Genomic DNA, 19,660 nt, shown 5'->3' on the forward strand with positions numbered 1-19,660 from the left:
GTCGGGATTTCCCCTCAGATAATGTAAGATGCGCTTTACTGCCGCCAGATGAGTCACTCGGGGAGTCGATTGGTATCTCGCATACAAACAAACAACAAACATAATATCAGGTCGAGATGCAGTCAAATACATAAGAGATCCGATCATCGATCGATACAGGGTTGGATCAACGGTATCCTCCAATTCATCCGGTGATAAATTGTGACCCACGGGAAGATGTGTTGAAGGAATTTTGTCGTCTGATATCTTGAATCGGCTCAAGACATCGTTCACGTATTTGGTCTGATGGATAAAGATCCCGAAATCAAACTAGTGAACTTGCAATCCTAAGAAAAAGTTCATCTCTCCCATCGAACTCATCTCGAATTTGGTTTGCATCGTCTTCTCGAAGTCTTTGCACAGGCTGTCGTTTGTCGAACCGAAAATGATGTCGTCCACATAGATTTGGACGAGGAGCAGATCATCACCCACATTCTTATAAAACAAAGTACAATCCACAGTTCTCCTCTTAAATCTACTTTCTATCAAATGGTCAGCCAATGTACTGTACCAGGCTCTCAGGGCCTGATGTAAACCATAAAGAGCCTTGTTTAATCAATAAACACGCTCTGTAAAGTCTGGATCCTCGAAACCGAGAGGCTGCTTCACATACACTTCCTCATGAATAGCTCCGTTTAAGAATGCCGATTTCACATCCATTTGATAAACCTTAAAATTTTTGTAGGCTGCATAGGCAAGAAAAATACGTATAGCCTCCAGTCGTGCCACAGGAGCGTATACTTCAGTGTAATCAATGCCTTTTTGTTGATTGTAACCAAGAACAACCAATCGTGCCTTATTTCTCACGATTACCCCGCGGTCGTCCTTTTTGCACTTAAAAACCCATTTTGTTGGAATAGCCTTTTTTACACGGTCGGGTTTGTCATTTAAGTCCCATACACCTAGTCTAATAAACTGTTGTAGCTCCTCCTGCATCGCTTCAACCCAAGACGGTTCCTTAAGTGCCATAATGACAATTGTCGGTTCAATCTGTGATAGGAAGCAGGTGTATCGTGCAATACTAAGGATACTCAAAGAATTCAAATCCGCATAAGCATAGACTATCGAATCCTTAGTGGGAGATAAGTTACAGTCAACCATATCATCACATACATTAGCTAATTGGTGTCTTGTACGAACCCCATCGTTCACATCACCAATTATCTGTTCCTGCGGATGATTAGAGTGAATCCTTAAGGAAGGATTAGCAGGTACAGATACGTTATCACCCAAATTGGTGATATTTTCCTCCGTTGTGTCTAAAGAGACAATTGGTGAATCATCAACAATTAGAATCGGCTCATTAGTTTCTGGAGCTACATCTAATGGAACAGACGATGAATCAATGAAATCAGCATAATCGGAAGACTCAGAAACCTCATTTGACGTTTTTGATACATTAGGAGAGTCATCTACATCAACCGAAGAAGACCTTGGAATAGGAAGACATTGTTCTTCCAAATAAGATCTAATAAAATCTTCAGGTACTTCTTCAACCACTGATGTAAATGAATTAAATAACCCATCGTAGTCGAGCATCCAATCGTGACCCGTACCATTGGAGGAGCAGTATAACTTTGGCAATCAACGTGATACCATTCTTCCATACAACCAGAAGAGATATTGAAGATTCATGTATTAGGAGAATTGTATCCCAAAAAATAACCCTCAAAGGCTTTTCATCAAACTTTCCAGCATCTCTCTTCAATACAGTACACGGACACCCGAACGGTTCCAAATACTTTAAGTTCGTCTTACGATTGTTCAGACGCTCATAACTGTAAGGCCCCCGACCCAGGAACCCTACTTTCTCGCTGGTTGGATTTACTCATTCACATCATTCGTAAAATCAGAGTTAATTAAAACATTTTGCGGAAATAAAAGGTCATTCATTCATACATATCATAAACATCTTGTCTTAAAATAACATAACATAAGTCTTAAACATAAAACATAAACGACACGGGTGTCTTCTTTATAGCGATGCCAGTCTTCCTCTTATTGTCACGTATCCTCATCAAGCAACTTGCCTCATTCTACTTGCCTGCGTGCATACTAAAAGTCAGCTACGCTGAGTGAGTTCTAGTTAATTAACATACATTGCATTCACTTACTTACTAATACGCGTCCGAAGATACGTATTAATACTTACCTGTTACTTTATTAATCAATCATCATACATACATTCATACATTCATACTTCTTATTAATCACATACCTCGGATACTATAAAGATCCGGTCCTCACTTACCTTGGATATTATAAGGGTCTAGTGCTCTAAATACCTTGGAATTTATAAGGATCCGGTGTCCTTCATACCTTGGATCTCTTCAGAGTCCAGTCCTTACTTACCTTGGATATTATAAGGGTTCAGTGCCCTACATACCTCGGTTATTATTAGGGCCCGGTGCCCTCTAACATATCATACCATTCTATCCTCGTTACACTTCCTTTCTATTACTTTCAATCATACTAATATAACATGACGTGCGTACTAGTTAAACAATCCATATCATTCACATTCATACGCAAACATATTTCTAAAATACACTTACCATTTAAGTTAAGTGTATAAATCTAAACACATCGTAGTGTGCACACAACCCCGAAAACATAACACATAAAAGGGGCTAGAACTCACCTGGATCCTGTTACGTTCGCCGTTAATGGTAATTCCTTTCTTCAACTGTGCCCGAATAACTGTTAATAATACACACGTATTAATTCTTTATATTTGTTTATTGTTTATTTCTTTAACCGTTAAATTAACCGAACCAACATGCATTCTTCGTTAACCGCTCATATTCATTTATTATACTTGGCCTTATCTTATTATCTTTGTTTTTATATTTATTATTATCTTATTTCTTTTTTTTTTATTTTAACCCACCCCCTTAACTTGTCTTAAATCCTCGTCTTCACACTTTACATTATATCGCTATAATGTTTTATAGTTTGTCTTCTGTCCGTATGTTCCTTTCAATTCTTTTATGATATAACGGGCTTTTATGTTCAAGTGTTACTTGAACGGTTCCCATAAATTTTTGGTCTAGCACAGGGCAGGTTACGGTTATTGACGAGTCGGGTCACGGGTTCAGGTTCGTTTAAGTCTTGCATCCATGCAACTCTTTTACTTGTATTAGATATGATACCTCATTATTATTATTATATTATTATTAATTATTAATAACTTACTAGTATTATTATTATTGTTAATATTATTATTATTATTATTTAATTAAGGTTTATTTTTATTATATGTTATAATCCTCACCAACCAACCCCACCCCTTAACTTTATATAACCAGCCCCAAGCCAAACACCCCCTTCGTCTTCCTCCTCCTGCCTCACAGCCACATCCGACCACCATGTCGCATAGGAGATTTCGCATAGAAAATTTTGCACAGGAGGTTTCGCCTAAGCTTTTTCGCATATGGTTTTTCACTTGAAACCATTTCGCGCGAAATGGGTGCTTCGCTTGGACTCGTTTCGCGCGAAGTGGGTGTTTCGCACGAGATGGCTTCGCTCGGGTTTTCGCACCAAGAATTTCGCATTGGGATGCGAAATCCTCAATTTCGCATGGTTCAGTTTCCAGATCTGGTTCCAAGTGGGGTTTCATTTCTGGATTCAGATTTCCTTTGGGTTCGACCCGTGCACACACGGACCAGTTTGGGTTCCGCTCAGGCTCTCCGACTTGAGCGTCTTTAACCTCGGCTAGACAGCCGGGTTTCGATCCCGTTGAAACCCGTTTGTATCATTTATTTCTCTTTTGACGAACCTTGCTACAGATGTTATTATTAGTATGGTTGTTAGATTAATTATTATTGTTATTGTTACTTGGTTCGATTGAGTCGGCTTCGTTTATGTCGGTTCCGTTAGTTATAAATCTTAACAAGAAATAGAATTGAAAATGAATATAAATTGTTTACCGTTTTTTTTTTGATGTATTTGATTAGATCTAGAATGGATGATTTGGATTGGAAACTTTTGGTGTACAAGGGGTTTATGTTGTGTGTGTATGGATTGGTGTGCCAATGATTGGAATGATGATGTTAGAATGATAAGGATAGGGATAACTTAGGGTTTAACGGGTTTAAATAGGCTAAGCCCAAAGGCTTTTAGGCCCATAACATGTTTAAGTCCAATAACCCTCTACTAACGTTATCCATCCTCTACATAATGTTTAATTAATTTAAACTAACGTTTCTCGACTCTTTAAATTAAAATAAACCAACTTTTTTTATTTATCATTTATTTAATGAAACGCGGACGTTACAATAACTTGTCTTCTTGAACTTCTTTACTGTTAGTACGCGATTCAATGTGTAACAAGCCGTATTCACAGCTTCGTTCCAGAATTGAACGGGTAGCTTAGAATCAACAAGCATCGTTCTCGCAGCTTCAATCAACGTACAATTCTTCCGTTCAGACACGCCATTTTATTGAGGAACATAAGGCGCACTGAATTCCCGATGAATTCCTTTCTGAATGCAGAAGAAATCCAATACATTATTCTTAAATTCAGTTCCATTATCACTCCGTATTCGTCTCACTTTCAGTTTGTAAAGTGATTCGATATTCGTGAAAAGGTTCTGAATTAAGATAGGCGTCTGATCTTTCGACCCCATAAATAGAACCCATGAGTATCGTGAGAAATCATCAGTGACCACCAAGCAGTATAGATCACCAGCGATACTAGCACGATTCATTGGACCAAAGAGATCCATATGAAGTCGTTCTAGTGGTGTATCAATCGAGTTAATTGACTTGCTCAGATGTGTTTCTTCTTTTGTTTCCTCTTCTTGCGCAATTATCATTAATCTTGAAGTTCTTAATAGACACACCATCCACCAACTCATTTGAAATGAGAAAATTCATCTTGCGTATGTGAATGTGTCCTATACGTCGATGCCAAAGGATAGAGTCCTTTTCTGTTGCTTTTGACACGAAACATGTAGCTGAGGGTGAAACATTTACATTACTACTCATGTCTAGTACATAAATATCATTTGATCGAGGTGATCGCATGACAACCATGTCTTCAGGAATTGTGTATCCCGGTTAAAGGATAACACATTCCGTATCTGTGAAAATTATGGTAAACTTCTTATCACATATCTGTGATACACTCAACAGATTATGATCCACCTTTTCACAATAATTAACTTTTTCAAACTTCACTTTCCCGTTTGAAACTTCTCCTTCCTTAGTTATCATCCCACTGTTGTTACCAACAAACGCCACGTAACCCCCTTGAATATCTTTGACGTTATTCAAAAGATCCAGGTTGCCAGTGATATGCCGAGAACATCCACTATCCAATATCCACTTGTGATTTGACACGGATCTAGATGAACTCTGGACAACAAGGTAAAGATATTTGTTCAAAAAGGCAGCCCAAGTCTCAGTCTTAGGCTCTCCTTTTGATACTTTCAGAGATAAAGATAAATTAACACTAGCATTCGGTACTTGAGAGTAGGTGACTGGTTTCTTGTTTTTCTTCTTTAAGTAACCGTCACGTATGATTCCCGAATCAGTGTTCTTTCAAATTGGTTGAACACGGTCAAAAAATTTGTTTGATACATTAAACGATTCAACCCGAACTACTTTCTTCGGATTAACATTTGAATACATTATCACACATTCATCAATTTGTTTTTCTTTCATATTCTGATTCAATTCAGTCTTTCGGTTTGATGACAACTTGATATCATCAACCTTTGCTTTACATTTCTTCGAAACATGACCCGGTTCACCACATTTAAAGCATAAACGTGTGTCTAATGACTTATGTGGTGAAACACTTGGTTTACTTTCATGCACAGGTTGAGGAATATCACTCTTTGATTTTTCAAAAGTTACTTTCTTTGTAACAACAGGTTTAAATCCCCTTTTATTTTGATAAAATTTCAGGTTGGTAAAATTAGATGAATTCTCCATCCCAGATGATTTTACAAATTTTATAGGTTTAAACTTGTTATTATTTGCCTTTTCTTGAACATTATCAAGGTTTGATTTGATAAATCTTTCATCAAGCTCAGTAACTTTTGATGTGTCATCTTGAAAGACACTGTCAATCATATCAGGATTTAGAAGATTCAAAGGAACTTCTTTATCTGAAAACACTTTTGACAATCCTTTTAATTTAAATATCTTTCCACTTGAAGATTTAGGTTGAGGATTGATGAACCTCATCAACTCCTCATCAGACACAAAGGGTTTGTCTGATTTAGGTACATTAGGTGACACCTTAGGAATTTTCGATGAATCACCCGAAGGTTTTGAACTATACACTGCTTGTTCAAACTCTTCAGGTTCACATAAGATGTGATTGTCAGTAGGGATGTTCTCGTTTTTGACAATCTCATCTGGTTCAGACAACTTCTTAATAGAACCATCCTTTTCACTTTTGGTAAACACAGATTTACTTGTAATGTGAATTGGTTCTTTAGTTGTTTTAATTTGTTCAACATTTTCAGATTCTCCTGTATGCATTTTTGGACATTGTTTCACATCGGGAATGCTACAGTAATCTCCTTTAAAAGGAGGAGGAATCTCGATGTACCCTAAACCCGCTTTCCCATTTTCTTGTGAGAATGGTTTACTTCAATGATCTCATTTAATAGAAACGAGGAATCTCGAAATCTTCCAAGTTTGTTTTTCAGTTCTAAAACTTCATTTTCCAGATTAGAAATGCAGGTTCGGAGTCGGAGAATCTCCTTGAAATGTTGTTCAACCACAATTATCTTACATTGAACCTCAGCTTTGAGATCATGATTGCTTTCAGATAGATTTTGAATTTTTAATGTTTATTATTCCAGTAATTTGGATTTCTGTCGATAACATTCATTGATCATAAAGTGATCTTTTGTGAGAGTAGTGTTCTGATTTAAAGCTGATTCAAGTTTAGTTTTGAGTTTAGCACATTCAGTACACTCAATCACAACAGCTGAAGGTTCAGATACATTAACTTGAGATGTAGGACATACTCTTCGATCTTAGCCATACAAGCATAAGATTCAACTTGATCAGGAATTGACTTATCAGATTCGATTTGCACAGACAAACTATGATCAGAATTAGTTTCAGAGTCAGAGGAGTCGCTTTCTTCAGATACATTATCACTGCTTGCATCTTCGAATTTCTCAACTGGTTAAAAGACAGCAAGGTTGGCCTGATTTCCCAACAACCTTTGAGACCAATCTACACCTTCATTTGTGACAAGAGCTTGATTGTTGGACAACTTAGATTTGTCACTTTCTGATGAACTTTTCTTACTTTGATCACTTCCCGATGCATTCTTTCCCGGGTTTCTCTCAGCATTGCGTGGCCCTGAATACTCCTTTCTTGGTTTATCACATTCTTTGGCAAAGTGGCCAAAGTCCCCGCAATTATAACACTTGACCTTCAGTTTATCAAAAGCAACTCGCTTGTTAAGGGTAGGAAGGTCTTTTCCCATTCTTTGCATAAACCTCTTAACCTTTTTGACAATCATTGCCATATTCAACTTGAGATCCATTAGTTCAAGGTCATCGGGATCAATCTGATCATAGTCTTCATCGGTCAATTCACTTGTTGCAATTTTGCTACCAACCAGTTGTTCATATGAAGTCATGAATGCACACACAAAAGCAAATTGCTGTTCAACTTCTTGAAGATTTACTTTTGGCAACGAACTTGAAGCATTGGCAGTTGACTCAGACTTTGCACCCATTGCCATAAAGCATACATTAGGTGAGCTGTTTACATTAGAGGACTCATCCTGAGCTTGAGTGAAGAAAGCTGTGATTGGGACAGAACTTGAACTTGAAAAATTATTTGCTGGCATTGCTCCGCCATAAAGTGAAGGATTCTGGTTTTGATTATCCTTCAATGAGTTTTGGCACTTCAACTCAAATTCTCTTTCTTCTATCTTGTTAATAAATTGCACTGCAGTGAGCTCTGTATTACGAAAGAAATCATTCTCCTTCAATATAAAAAGGAAAGTAGAGTATGATGAGGGCAATGCGTTCTTCAGAGTATCAATTTTGTCAGTTTCGGTTGGTTCAATATTCACACTTGCTATTTCCACAATAAGATGACTAAAACGATTAATCATCTCTTCCACAGTTTCATTCTTCATTAAGATAAACTTTCTATACCCAAGCTTCTTCTTTTCAGAGTATCAAACAGAGATGCACAAATCTTTATAATGATGTATTGGTGAAAGATTTTTTCGGGCAAAGCCATTGTGAGAGTCGAATAAGTCTTTGTCTCACTTTCAAAATCTTTCAGTTCTTGTGCTTCATAATATTTAAATTCCTTTAGAGTTCAACCAAGATTGTCACTACCTACAAGAGGTGCTGCATAAACAACATCGAGATACCGTACACTACTTGGATGAACCGACCCCAAGTGAGCACGAAACCTCGGTTCCCATCGAGCAAAATCTGAAAGTTTCAGAAGTTTAGGACACTTGTTGTGACTACCAATCTCGTTGTCCATTGTCAACATTTGTTGCATTAAAGCATTCTGGGATGCTAATGCATAGAACGAAGCATTTTGAGAAGCCATACGATATCAAGTTTTGAAATTCAAGGACCAAACTTGTCAAATTTTAAGACTTATGATTTACTGTTCAAACGAATCATAACAATAACGAATGAGTAACGAATGGAGTGATATTCATTACCAAGTCAAGCAAATGTGAGAGATAAAGAATTAGTCTTGTAACGAATGAGAATTCGAACGAATGTGATATTTAGATGTAACGAATGAGATGTTGCGAATGAATGTTTAGCGAATGGGTTATAGCGAATGTGTTGTAGCGAATGATGATTGTTTAAACGAATGAGTTATAACGAATGAAATGTAGCGAATGATCAGTTATGGCTTAATGAATCAGTATTCATCAGATAACGAATCAGAACTCATATCTTCAAACTTTCAAAAGATCCATAACACAGTCCAAACTTGTCCGAATACATACGAAACTTATCTCAATCCATTCGTAATACAAATCCGAACTTACTACTACCAGTCCGCAAATCCAAAAACAACAATTTGGACCTCAATTGTTCAAATACCTGTCCATCATTAATATCCGATTTAAACGTCAATTAACTAATCAATTGAATCAAACACTTAAACAATTCACTTCACTTCAACCTCAAATCTTCATATCTCCTTTTCAGATTACCTTATTAACACTCCTAATTACTCTCAGAATAGTTCAAAATCTGTTAACCAGAACCTCTGTTTTACCGAATCAATGAATTAGATCAATTCATATCGATTCATAGCAGATTAGGCTTAATACGTGATGTTTGAATACGATTAAACAACGAAACACAACGAAGATCAGATCAAAAGTCTCTGATACTACTTGATTCTATGTCTAATCGCTGAAATTCGTACTTAAACGTTGCTTTTAACGTGTTCGATTTTGATTCCATGTATTCGTGTTCTTCGGATTGATTTTCGGTTGAATCGGATCAAAATCGGTTAATGTTTGACGTATAGGATTGTTTAGAATCGATGTACGATCGATTTTGTGGTTGAATTTGTTTTCGATTTGAAGCTTACGGTGATTTTGCGTTTTTCCGGTGAACTTCCGATGTCATAACAGCTTTTCTGGTGGCACAACGAAATTAATTGGAGGCCGAGGGCATTTTAGGCATTTTGGAAAAAGAAGTTTAAACGAGTAAAGTTAAAGTTTGAGGCGCGGATCAGATTTTTAGATTGAACGTGAGGGGCAAGGTTGGAAAAAGTGTTTAAAATTTGGTTAAAAGTTTGGCCGTGGACTTTATTTGTCAAACGGGCCAAAACGAAAGAAAAAGGGTATTTTCGGAAAGGTGTTTGGAATTTATATTAATTTCGGGTCAGATTCTAGTCTCGACATGAAGAGGCGAAATTTGGAGGTTTGTTTGGAGTTTAGTACTTGACTTCATTTGTCAAAACGGGTCACTTTTGATAAAAGGGGCGTTTTGGACATTTTGGGAAATTGAATTTTAAACGAGTAGAAATTAAAATTTGCAGTGAATGTTGGAGGCTCGGATCAGATTTTTGGACTGAACGCGTGTGGCGAACTTAGAAAGTTGTTTGGCATTTGGTTATAATTTTAGTTGTCAAACAGGCCACTTTGGAGCACAAGGGCATAATCGGCTATGAAAAATAATTTTTAGACACGCAAAAATTCAAGTTCAGATCAGATTCGGGTGATAAACGGGCTGAAACTAACCGGTTTAACGTGTTGAAAACTGCCGACACGTGCTGACTTTACTGTTTTCATGCTGAAAACATGCTGAAACTCACTGTTTATGTGCTGAATTTTGTTGATTCGTTGCTGAATTTTGGTATTAAACAAGCTGAACATGCTGTTTTAGTGCTAAAACGCGCTGAAACGAACCTAAAACGAGCTGTAATGTGCTGAAATAAGCTGTTTAAGTTGCTTTGCTGTTAAAACTTGCTGAAAACGAGCTGAAAGTTGCTGTTTTTGCATTAAAGTTTGCTGAAACGGGCTGAAAACTCGCTGAAACGAACCAAAACTCGCTGAAATTTGTTGCTGGTTACTGTTTAACGTGCTGAAACACGCCGTTTTGGTGCTGAAATTTGTTGAACTATTGTTAATAAGCTGCGGTTTGCTGTTAACGTGCTAATTTTCGAGTTCGGAAATTGTTTTGAGCTTAGCGAACGTCTTTTAATCAAACTTTTCAACGGATTAAAGTTTGATTCGGTCAAAGACGTAATTTCAAGTTCGGATCAGGAAATTTTTTTTATTTTCACTTCGGTGCTTAGCTCGCGTATTCGTTAAATTTCAGAAATGACGACTTATTATTATTATTCAGATATTACAGCATCGGTCGTGCAGTTCATTTTACCTCCTAATGGGATCGAAGTTCCAAAGCTTACAAACATTGCTGATCTCATGGATTGGAAAGTTCGGTTTGAAGAATATATCGGTTTGGTTGATAAAGATTTGTTGATACCGATAAAAGAAAGAGGTTATTATCTTCCGACGTTGGATAAACTATTCCATCGGGGTTTGCCAAAACGAGTTTCAGAACTTTATTCTTGTGAACAAGCTGAGTATGAGCGTGCACAGAAGGCATTTGCTATACTTCGATCGACAATATCATTTAATGTATTATATGCAATCAATGAATCCAAATGAGAATTCACAAAATGCGGGAATTCATATGAGATATGGATTTCTCTTGATCGACAATATGATCTTGTTTATAAACATCTTAAGCCCGCGTTTGATGCATTCAAGCACTTGCCTGATGAAAGTCTAACAGTGTTGATTGAGAGATTTTTGGATCTGTTGAAGGCATTAGATGAAAACAAAGCTCGCGTATCAGATGAAAAGATTAAAGAGAAATTGTTTGACATTCTTTATGGTCAAGATTCAAGAGTTATTCTTGGAAAGATTGTTTCAACATCATCATCTGTATCTTCGCAGACGTCAGCAGTGACTGATGAGATTTCATCAGTGGAATCTTTTGAATTTGAAGTCGACGAAGATTGGTTAATGGATTTGAAGAAAGCTCATGTTAATGATGGATGGTCTATGCTTGCAGATGAGATATCCAAGACCACATCATCAATGAATGTTGATAAAGATCCAAATGCGATGGAAATTAACATGCCAACCCAGGTGACTCTTCCTGATAATCTTTATGAATCTTATGATTCCGTGCCAACATCACCTGAGGTATCTTCTAAACCATCTGAATCATTTGTTTGTGAAACTTGTGCTAATAATGTAAATTCATCTATTGTTGATGAACCTCAGAAAATTGATTGTTCTCAATGTGGTGAATACAAGTCTAAACTTGAATCAATTCGTCACCACAATGAGCAATTAGTTTTTGAATTAGCATGTATTCGTGATAACTATTGACAAGTGACTGAAAATAATCAAAAATCTAAAGATAAGATTGATGCCTTGTCGATTAGTAATCATGACTTGAAAGCAAATTTTGAGTGTGAATTAATAATCATCGAAAAGCAGTTTCAAAAAATTTTGGAATTGAGAACCAAAATAACTGAGCTTGAAAATGAGGAGCTGGAGTTAAAGAATAAATTGGATAAATTTAGAAATTCATCTTTTTTACTCAATGAAATCATTGAAGTTAACAGCAATCACCAAAAGGGTGGTAAAACTGGTTTAGGGTTTGTTGAAATCCCTCCTTCTTTTAAACATGATTACACCATACGACCAGACACGGTAGATCTAAAAGAGTCGGGGGTTACAAAAAGAGTTATCAGAAGAGTTATCAGCAAAGTCAAGGGGCATCTCAAGGTCAAGGAAGTTCTTTGGGTGATAAGGAAGAGTCGATTAAGGATGTGATGGACTTTTTGAAGCAGATGAAGACAGATCAGGAGGCTCAGAATAAAAGTGTGAATCAAAGATTAGAGCTCCAAGAGAAAGCTAATGCATCGAGGGATAAACAGGTGAGCCAGCTTGCAGAAGAAGTGGCTAGTTTGAAGAGAAATCCATCCAAATTACCAAGTGATACCGTGAAGAATCCGAGCCATCAGAGTAGTAGTTCATCAAATGGTAAAGACGTACACTTGAGTGCAATCACAATTGAAGATCATGGGGTGAACGACACGGTTGAAGAATTTGAAACAAGGGCACCACTTATTCCCATTCAGATTGGCGAGTTCAAGACCATCAAGGTGTTAGTTGATTATGGTGCAAGTGTAAGTGTACTACCGGGTAGTGTGTATGACCGGTTTGACCTCGGACCTTTACAAGAAGTTGACACCACTTTGGTGTTAGCTGATTTCACTCGAAGACAGCCCCGAGGGAAGTTGGTTGGTGTTCCGGTAAAAGTTGGGGAGTTTTATTATCTCGAAGATTTTCTTGTTATGGATTATGAGCTGGTAGAACATGAAGAAGAACCGCGAGTGATATTGGGAAGATCGTTTTTGGCAACATTAAATGCTCAAATCAATTGCGGAGATGGAATAGTGTTCATGACCTTTGGTAACCGTAAGTTAGTTTTGCATATGTTTTCAAATTCATTTGATTATTCTTGTGAAAATAAATCTTCTAGGTCAGGTGCTACCAGGTGTCTTCCTCATGTGAGCGAGGATGACACCAGAAAAGAAGAGAGTTTTGTGTTTGAGAGGTCGAAACGGGAAAGAGAAAAAGAGGAGCTGAATGCAGTAGAGATTCATGTTGGAGAGTTGGAGATTTCATGTGATGATATCAAGAATGTGAGGGAAAAAGTGGTTAATAATGAGACTGGCAAAACAAGTAAAAAGAAACCACCAAAGAAGGAGAAGGCGAAGAAGCCACCGGGATTTGAGAACGAACAAAGATGGTTGGCGTGCTTCGGGCCAAGGTGGAATGCTCTGGATAATATACCCATTTGTTGGAGGAGTAAAAAGAATGAGGTGTAGGAAGGTAAGCACTCCATTAGACCACCCTAACCAAGAAATCAGGTAACGGTCCGGCTGAAGACCTTAACAAAAACTTAGCGCTAACCGGGAGGCAACCCGGCCATGTATTCAGGTACGTGTATATTTATTGTTGTGGTTGAACTTTGTGGGTGTAGTTCACTATAAACCCTCACGAGACTATACTCGTCCACCCGGGTTACCGGGGGTTTAAAAGGGCTTGTTGAATACGCTAAATGCAACCGTGATTCCTACGAAAGTGAGTTAGGTCTTTTAACATTTTTACTAGTTTAACAAATTTGGTTAAAAATTTACTTAAAATTGGTTGGTAAATGAAAATTAACGGTTTTTCAAACGGTTTAAAAGACCTATATTTTTAACACTTGTGAGAAGCTTGCTTCTACATGTTTGAGAGTTTGTAGATTTTATATTGAGAGTTGAAGAGAAATTTTGTCGAGAGTATCACCGAGGGCACGAGAGTTGCACATGAAAATTTCTGTTTTCTATCAGGTGATTTCGTTTTCATAATCTTCTTTGTTTTGCTAGTTTTTGTGTTACAAGTGTAATTGTATTTATGTATAATTAAGTAATAACCGTCACATTAAGCCCGGTTTTAAAATTGTCAAAGTAAATTTTAAACCCCGTCCCTATTTTATTTATTATATTCTAAACATTGAGGACAATGTTTGCCTCAAGTATGGGGATGGGGGAGAAATTGAAAATTTTAAAAGTTTAATGTCTCTTGAATTAAGAACTTTTACATAATAAATGGAAAATGATAGAAAAATCGGGGATTATTTTTCAAAATTATTATTTATGTGAGATAATAAAAAACGGGAACACACTTAATTTGGGATGTGTCGGTAGGCTAAGCCTTGAGAATGAAAGGATGGTTTGGTTGTAGACTTAATTGAACCTTTAAAATGCTTGATTTTTAGTGGAAAACACCTTCAGGGTTTTGCTTGTTTAGCTAAGCCTGTGTAAGGACTGAAATGAAAGATTATGCCATACTCAAGCCTTTTATTAGATTTGATCACCAAAAATAAATTTTAAATATGAATATTCTATTGTACAATGCTTGGATAGGCTTAACGTTAGAGTATGCTAGATAGCTTGTGATATACACCTAAATAAAAATACTGCTAGTTTAAGTGGTTAACACTTCATAGGCGTATGGTTTTATAGCCTTAAATCTTGTATTGATGGAATGCTCCGGGGTTTAGAGACCATGGGTCTGTATGCAATTTATCATCTGGATATGCATATTTCCTAAATAGATTTATGTATATTAAATAAGCTTAAAAAGAGCAAACCCGCAGTTTATCTGCCAAATCATAAGTCATTAAACATGATCACTACGTGCTTTATTAAGTACAAATTCATTGCTGACTTGATCGTACACGCTGTTAGTCATATGAGGTCCCCGTGCTCGCATCTCATTACCATTAAGAAACGGACCACAAGGGACACGTCATATGTAAGCCCTACAGATGAATTTGTGCGTGTTCACCTATTGTGATGGACTTTGGGGTATTGCTTGATAACGGGGGTATGCCATGTAGTGGAGGCTATTTGCTAGTTAGTTACATAATTGCACCTTAATCGTATCTAATGGCCATTCTGGTAGACTTTGATGCTTAAGTTTAGGTTTTGGTTAGATAAAAATATCCATGATTGTCTTAGCTATTACATATGGGCTTAAAAATTTTACAAATGTGCAAAATTTGATCGTCTAATTTCAAGGTATAAGTCAAGTTGGGGTGGTTTGGTTCGGTAAAACTATAATGAAGCATGGTGAGGCGGCTTCAGGGCTTTGAGGTGTGGGTTCCATTTTAATCATATGAACTAATAAAACTGTCACATCTTATTTTTCCCGGTAAGTATTGAGGCATGGGTTTAGGTGGACAACAATATCGGCAATCGTGGTTTTTGTGTTCCTTGTGCTTAATTAAAATAATCTAAAATCATTTTGTAAAAATATTCTCAGATTCTGATTCCATTGCAAAGTCTTTTTCAGGATGAAAAAGGATAAGTGTGGGGATGTGATGGTTGGGTAAAAGTTAGTTTTATATATTAATTAGTTACTTTTAGATAAATAAACGAATGAACATTGGTACTTCAAGCATTGTTATGTGTTTTCAGGACATTGGACGTTCGGAGCGTAAACGAGCTAATTTAGAGCCATCCAGATGAATATTAGGCAAGCCTCGAGAAGATGAAAGCATGGGGAAACATATATGGATGGTTAAGAAGGATTCGGGAAAGATTTGGATGAGAAACCTGAAACTGAAGCGAAAACCGAACAAGACGGGTTACCTAGAAAGTGTCTTTTAGTAAAACGGACATATCTCAGCCTAGAAAATGAGTTACGGAATCCATAATATATGAATTTTAGGTTTTTCAACGAGACGAATTTTAATATGAAGTCAGTTTTCTTCGCGCAGCGCGAAGAAACGTGAAAAAAACTTTGCGCGACGCGAAGTTTCTGAAAACCATGCCCGACTATTTTGTCCTTAGCGCAGCGCGAAGATGAGGCCCACGAAGGCTTTGCGCGACGCGAACCGACCTAAAACTGATAAAAATTAGGGTTAATCACTATATAAACTCCTCTAAACCCTCATTTGTCATATCATTAATTCTAGAAGCTAAAGAGGGGTTCTAGGGCGATTTTCCACCATTCCAAGGCCTCCAGTTCGTCTCGGGTTTGCATGTTCATCAAAGATAAGTGTTTTGAATAATATGTCGTTGCTTGGCTAAACTTTCGTGTTCATTCTAGGGTAATGGTTTGTTTAATTCTCCTTAGGACCAGATTTATTGTGCTTCATGATAAGAACTTGATTGAGTTTATTGCTTTTATCTTGTTCAAATATTGCTTGGTTGTTTAAACAATTTGTGTTTTTTATTATTAAATAATACATCACTTGTTTGGTTATGTTCATCAACACTTAGGGTTAGGCTCTTGTGTCATTGGACTATTGATCATCAAATATTGTCTCTTAATTGGTTTTCATAAAACATAAATTGGTAATTAAGTAGATCAAGTTCAATTGTGTCAACAATTCGGTTAGGGTATCGTTTGTCATCACAATCAAACTAATAGGTCTAGTAATTACTGCACAACCAGACAAGTGAATCTGGACTTAATTTGAAGAACACATTACCCAACCTAGAGTGAATACTTTTCCTTAATATTGTTTACAAAATCTTTTTAAGTAATCGTTTAGTTTTAATTAATCTTTTTCAAAAAACTGCTTGACATCGTCTGTCCGCCTTTAGTTAAATAATTATTTTAGTAATATTAAATTAGCACTTTCCTTAAGTTTCTGGGGAGACGACCTTACTTACTCGTACTAGTTATAGGTATTTAAGTTAATAAAATCAATTGTTTGAGTAGACCGCGATTGCCTACGTCATATGGTTATCGAATGGGGAATACGTTGCTTCATAATCAACTACTGAGATTTGGGAATACAACCATCGTGTTACAAGTCGTGCCTACATCGCACAATCTCATTCTTTTCGTTTCTTTTTATATATAAAGACACTTATTTATAACCTACTAGTTAAACGTCTACGGGTGTTCGAACAACAAGTCCAAAAATGTTTTGCTTGTCAAGCATATTCAATTTTGCCTTTTAGGCATTATGCTATTTTTGGCAGCCATATATGTGTATACTCTTATAGAGTTTTAGAAACGTAATCTTCTTATCGATTACATCTATTGCTATTGCCTAAACAAATATTTCATTATACGCGTGTTTAACTTTGGTTCCATATTGTACTATTTTGTACATAATTTGTAGAGATCCCATATCGATTCAGTACCGATGTTTTCTCCGGAACGTTCTATATATAGTCTTGTTTAGACATTTATCTCTTTTGGAGTTCAGAGACATTTTACCTGTTTTGGGTCTTGTCAATAACATCTTCTAGATGTTTTTATGTAGCCACTACTGGGGTTACACTAACTGCATTATTATGCTAATTTGATTCACGTGAGCCTTTATGTTTGGAACCAATTTATCTTCAACTTTGTATGATAATCATCTTGTGATTGCTTTAATTTGAGCAAGTGAATATTATAATGGTATATTTGACATTGTCACTCTATTTGTGTTTATGAATGCATCTAGTAATTCATTTGTTACTCCTTATGATTGTATGACATGTGACTTCAGATTCATATTAACCACTTCAGGGATGGAAAAATTTAATTATGATGCGTTCAATATTATTTGTTGTGTTACCAGTCTTTCCATACTCTTATCTCCCCTAAGACGGGAAATACTATCATATTTAACTGATAGCTAGCATATATATGGAGGTGCTATAAGTGTTTCTCATGTCGAACTTATAACTGTACATTATAAAATATCTTTATGGGGAACATGTTTGATTCTATTCTAGAGATAGGTTATGATGGGGAGTAGTTGCTATCAACAGTTGACATTATTTTATTAGTGCAGCGGCATGCAAAATAAAATGTGTATAAATTATATACTGCAGAAGAACTTCAAGTCCTTTATAGTTAGAACTGGCGGTCTATACAATAAAGTTGTGCGAAACTTGTAGAGAAGAAATCTAAGAGTTTGTGTATTAGAATATACGGTGTAGAACTTCATGTTCTTTTTTAGTTGAAGTACAAGCTCATACTATAAGGTTGTTATACAATTAACATATGTGTAACGTTAGTGTATGCCATACACAAAACTGATGTGAAAATGTTCAAGTATAATAGCTACAAGCAATTTGTCTACTATAATAATAATAATAATAATAATAATAATAATAATAATAATAATAATAATAATAATAATAATAATAATAATAATATACTAGAATAGTAATACTATATTGGGTATTAGTTTCTGAATTTTAATACTTCAAACATAATTAATCATACGTGCAGTTGTTACATGTAATGTAATTTGTTTTCGTGTTTGATATTCGGTACCCGAATTGAAGAACAGAATATGATTCTTGAGTGATTCTTGCTGATAACATAACAGAGAATGTTTCTATATTGATCAAGAAGAATTCACTATATCCATAATGTACATATGTATACATGTAAACTAGAAAAGTAACTATCACATACAGTTATGTGAGGTATTGTATATCTGATTTGTAATAATTGGTTAGTTTATTGTATTCGTTTGATTATAGATCATTGTTTTATGTTATTTTAACTTTTTTTTATCTGCAATATATTAAATAGTTAAGGTAAAGTTATGCGAAATGAAAAAAGCGGTCACATGAGGTAACAAAACCTAAGACGTAAGTATGAGAGACATTAAATAATCACATGGTCTTATGCTGCCCTGGCTTTATATATATTTTTTGAATCCAGCATCCTAAAGTTGGATTTTTCTAGGAGCCCAAAAATGAGCCCAGGAAGAAGAACACAAGTAAACAGGGGGCACTTGTGTCAAGAAACTAAACTTTTCCAAATATTCTTGCGATAAAAGCAAAATTAAACTTAACGAATCTAGCAACAATAATAAATATAAATAAAAACCAATCTAAACAAGGACTCACAACTCTCATAATAAGAATAAGAATAACAACATCAATATGATGAAACTTATGAACACTTGTGAATCAAAGGATGAAACTCTAGAAAATATAACAGGAGCTAAAAGACTAGAAATCAAATACTACGTGATAGTGAATAGTCCATGGTTGTAGAGAAATTTGAAGCATTTTATACTTTATAGAGATGGAGAATCGCCAACTTTGAGAGTAGAGGTGCACAAAAAAACCCGAACCTGGAACCGGACCCAAAAACAAATCCGGAACCGGGTTTTTTTAAACCCGGGTTTTTAATACCCGAAGCCAAACCTGACCCTACCTGTCGGGTACGGTTAGGATATGACTTTCAATGCTAAAACCCGAACCTGCACCCGATCTAAACCCGATAATACCCGAAACCCCGTTCTAGTTATACCTGAAACACGGGTTCTTTGCATACCCGAATCGGATTTTTTTGCTTACTCGGATATTAGTGTTTATGCACATGTGTCTGTGTGGCACTTGGCAGTGGCTATGTGGCTGCCCACAGATCTATAGCTGTTCTCCAACAAATCTTTTTTGGAGCACATATCAGATATAAATACTTGTTTAGAGTATCACCTTTTGATATACCAAACAATAATTGAAAACACATAAAATATATGTTTTTTATATCATTGTTTAGTTGTTTATATATGTTTGAATGAAATTTGAAGTT

The sequence above is a fragment of the Bidens hawaiensis genome, unplaced genomic scaffold, assembly GCF_021521415.1.
Source record: "Bidens hawaiensis isolate Kalapana, Puna unplaced genomic scaffold, B.hawaiensis_p1.1 tig00012684_1, whole genome shotgun sequence".
Classification (NCBI taxonomy): Eukaryota; Viridiplantae; Streptophyta; class Magnoliopsida; order Asterales; family Asteraceae; genus Bidens; species Bidens hawaiensis.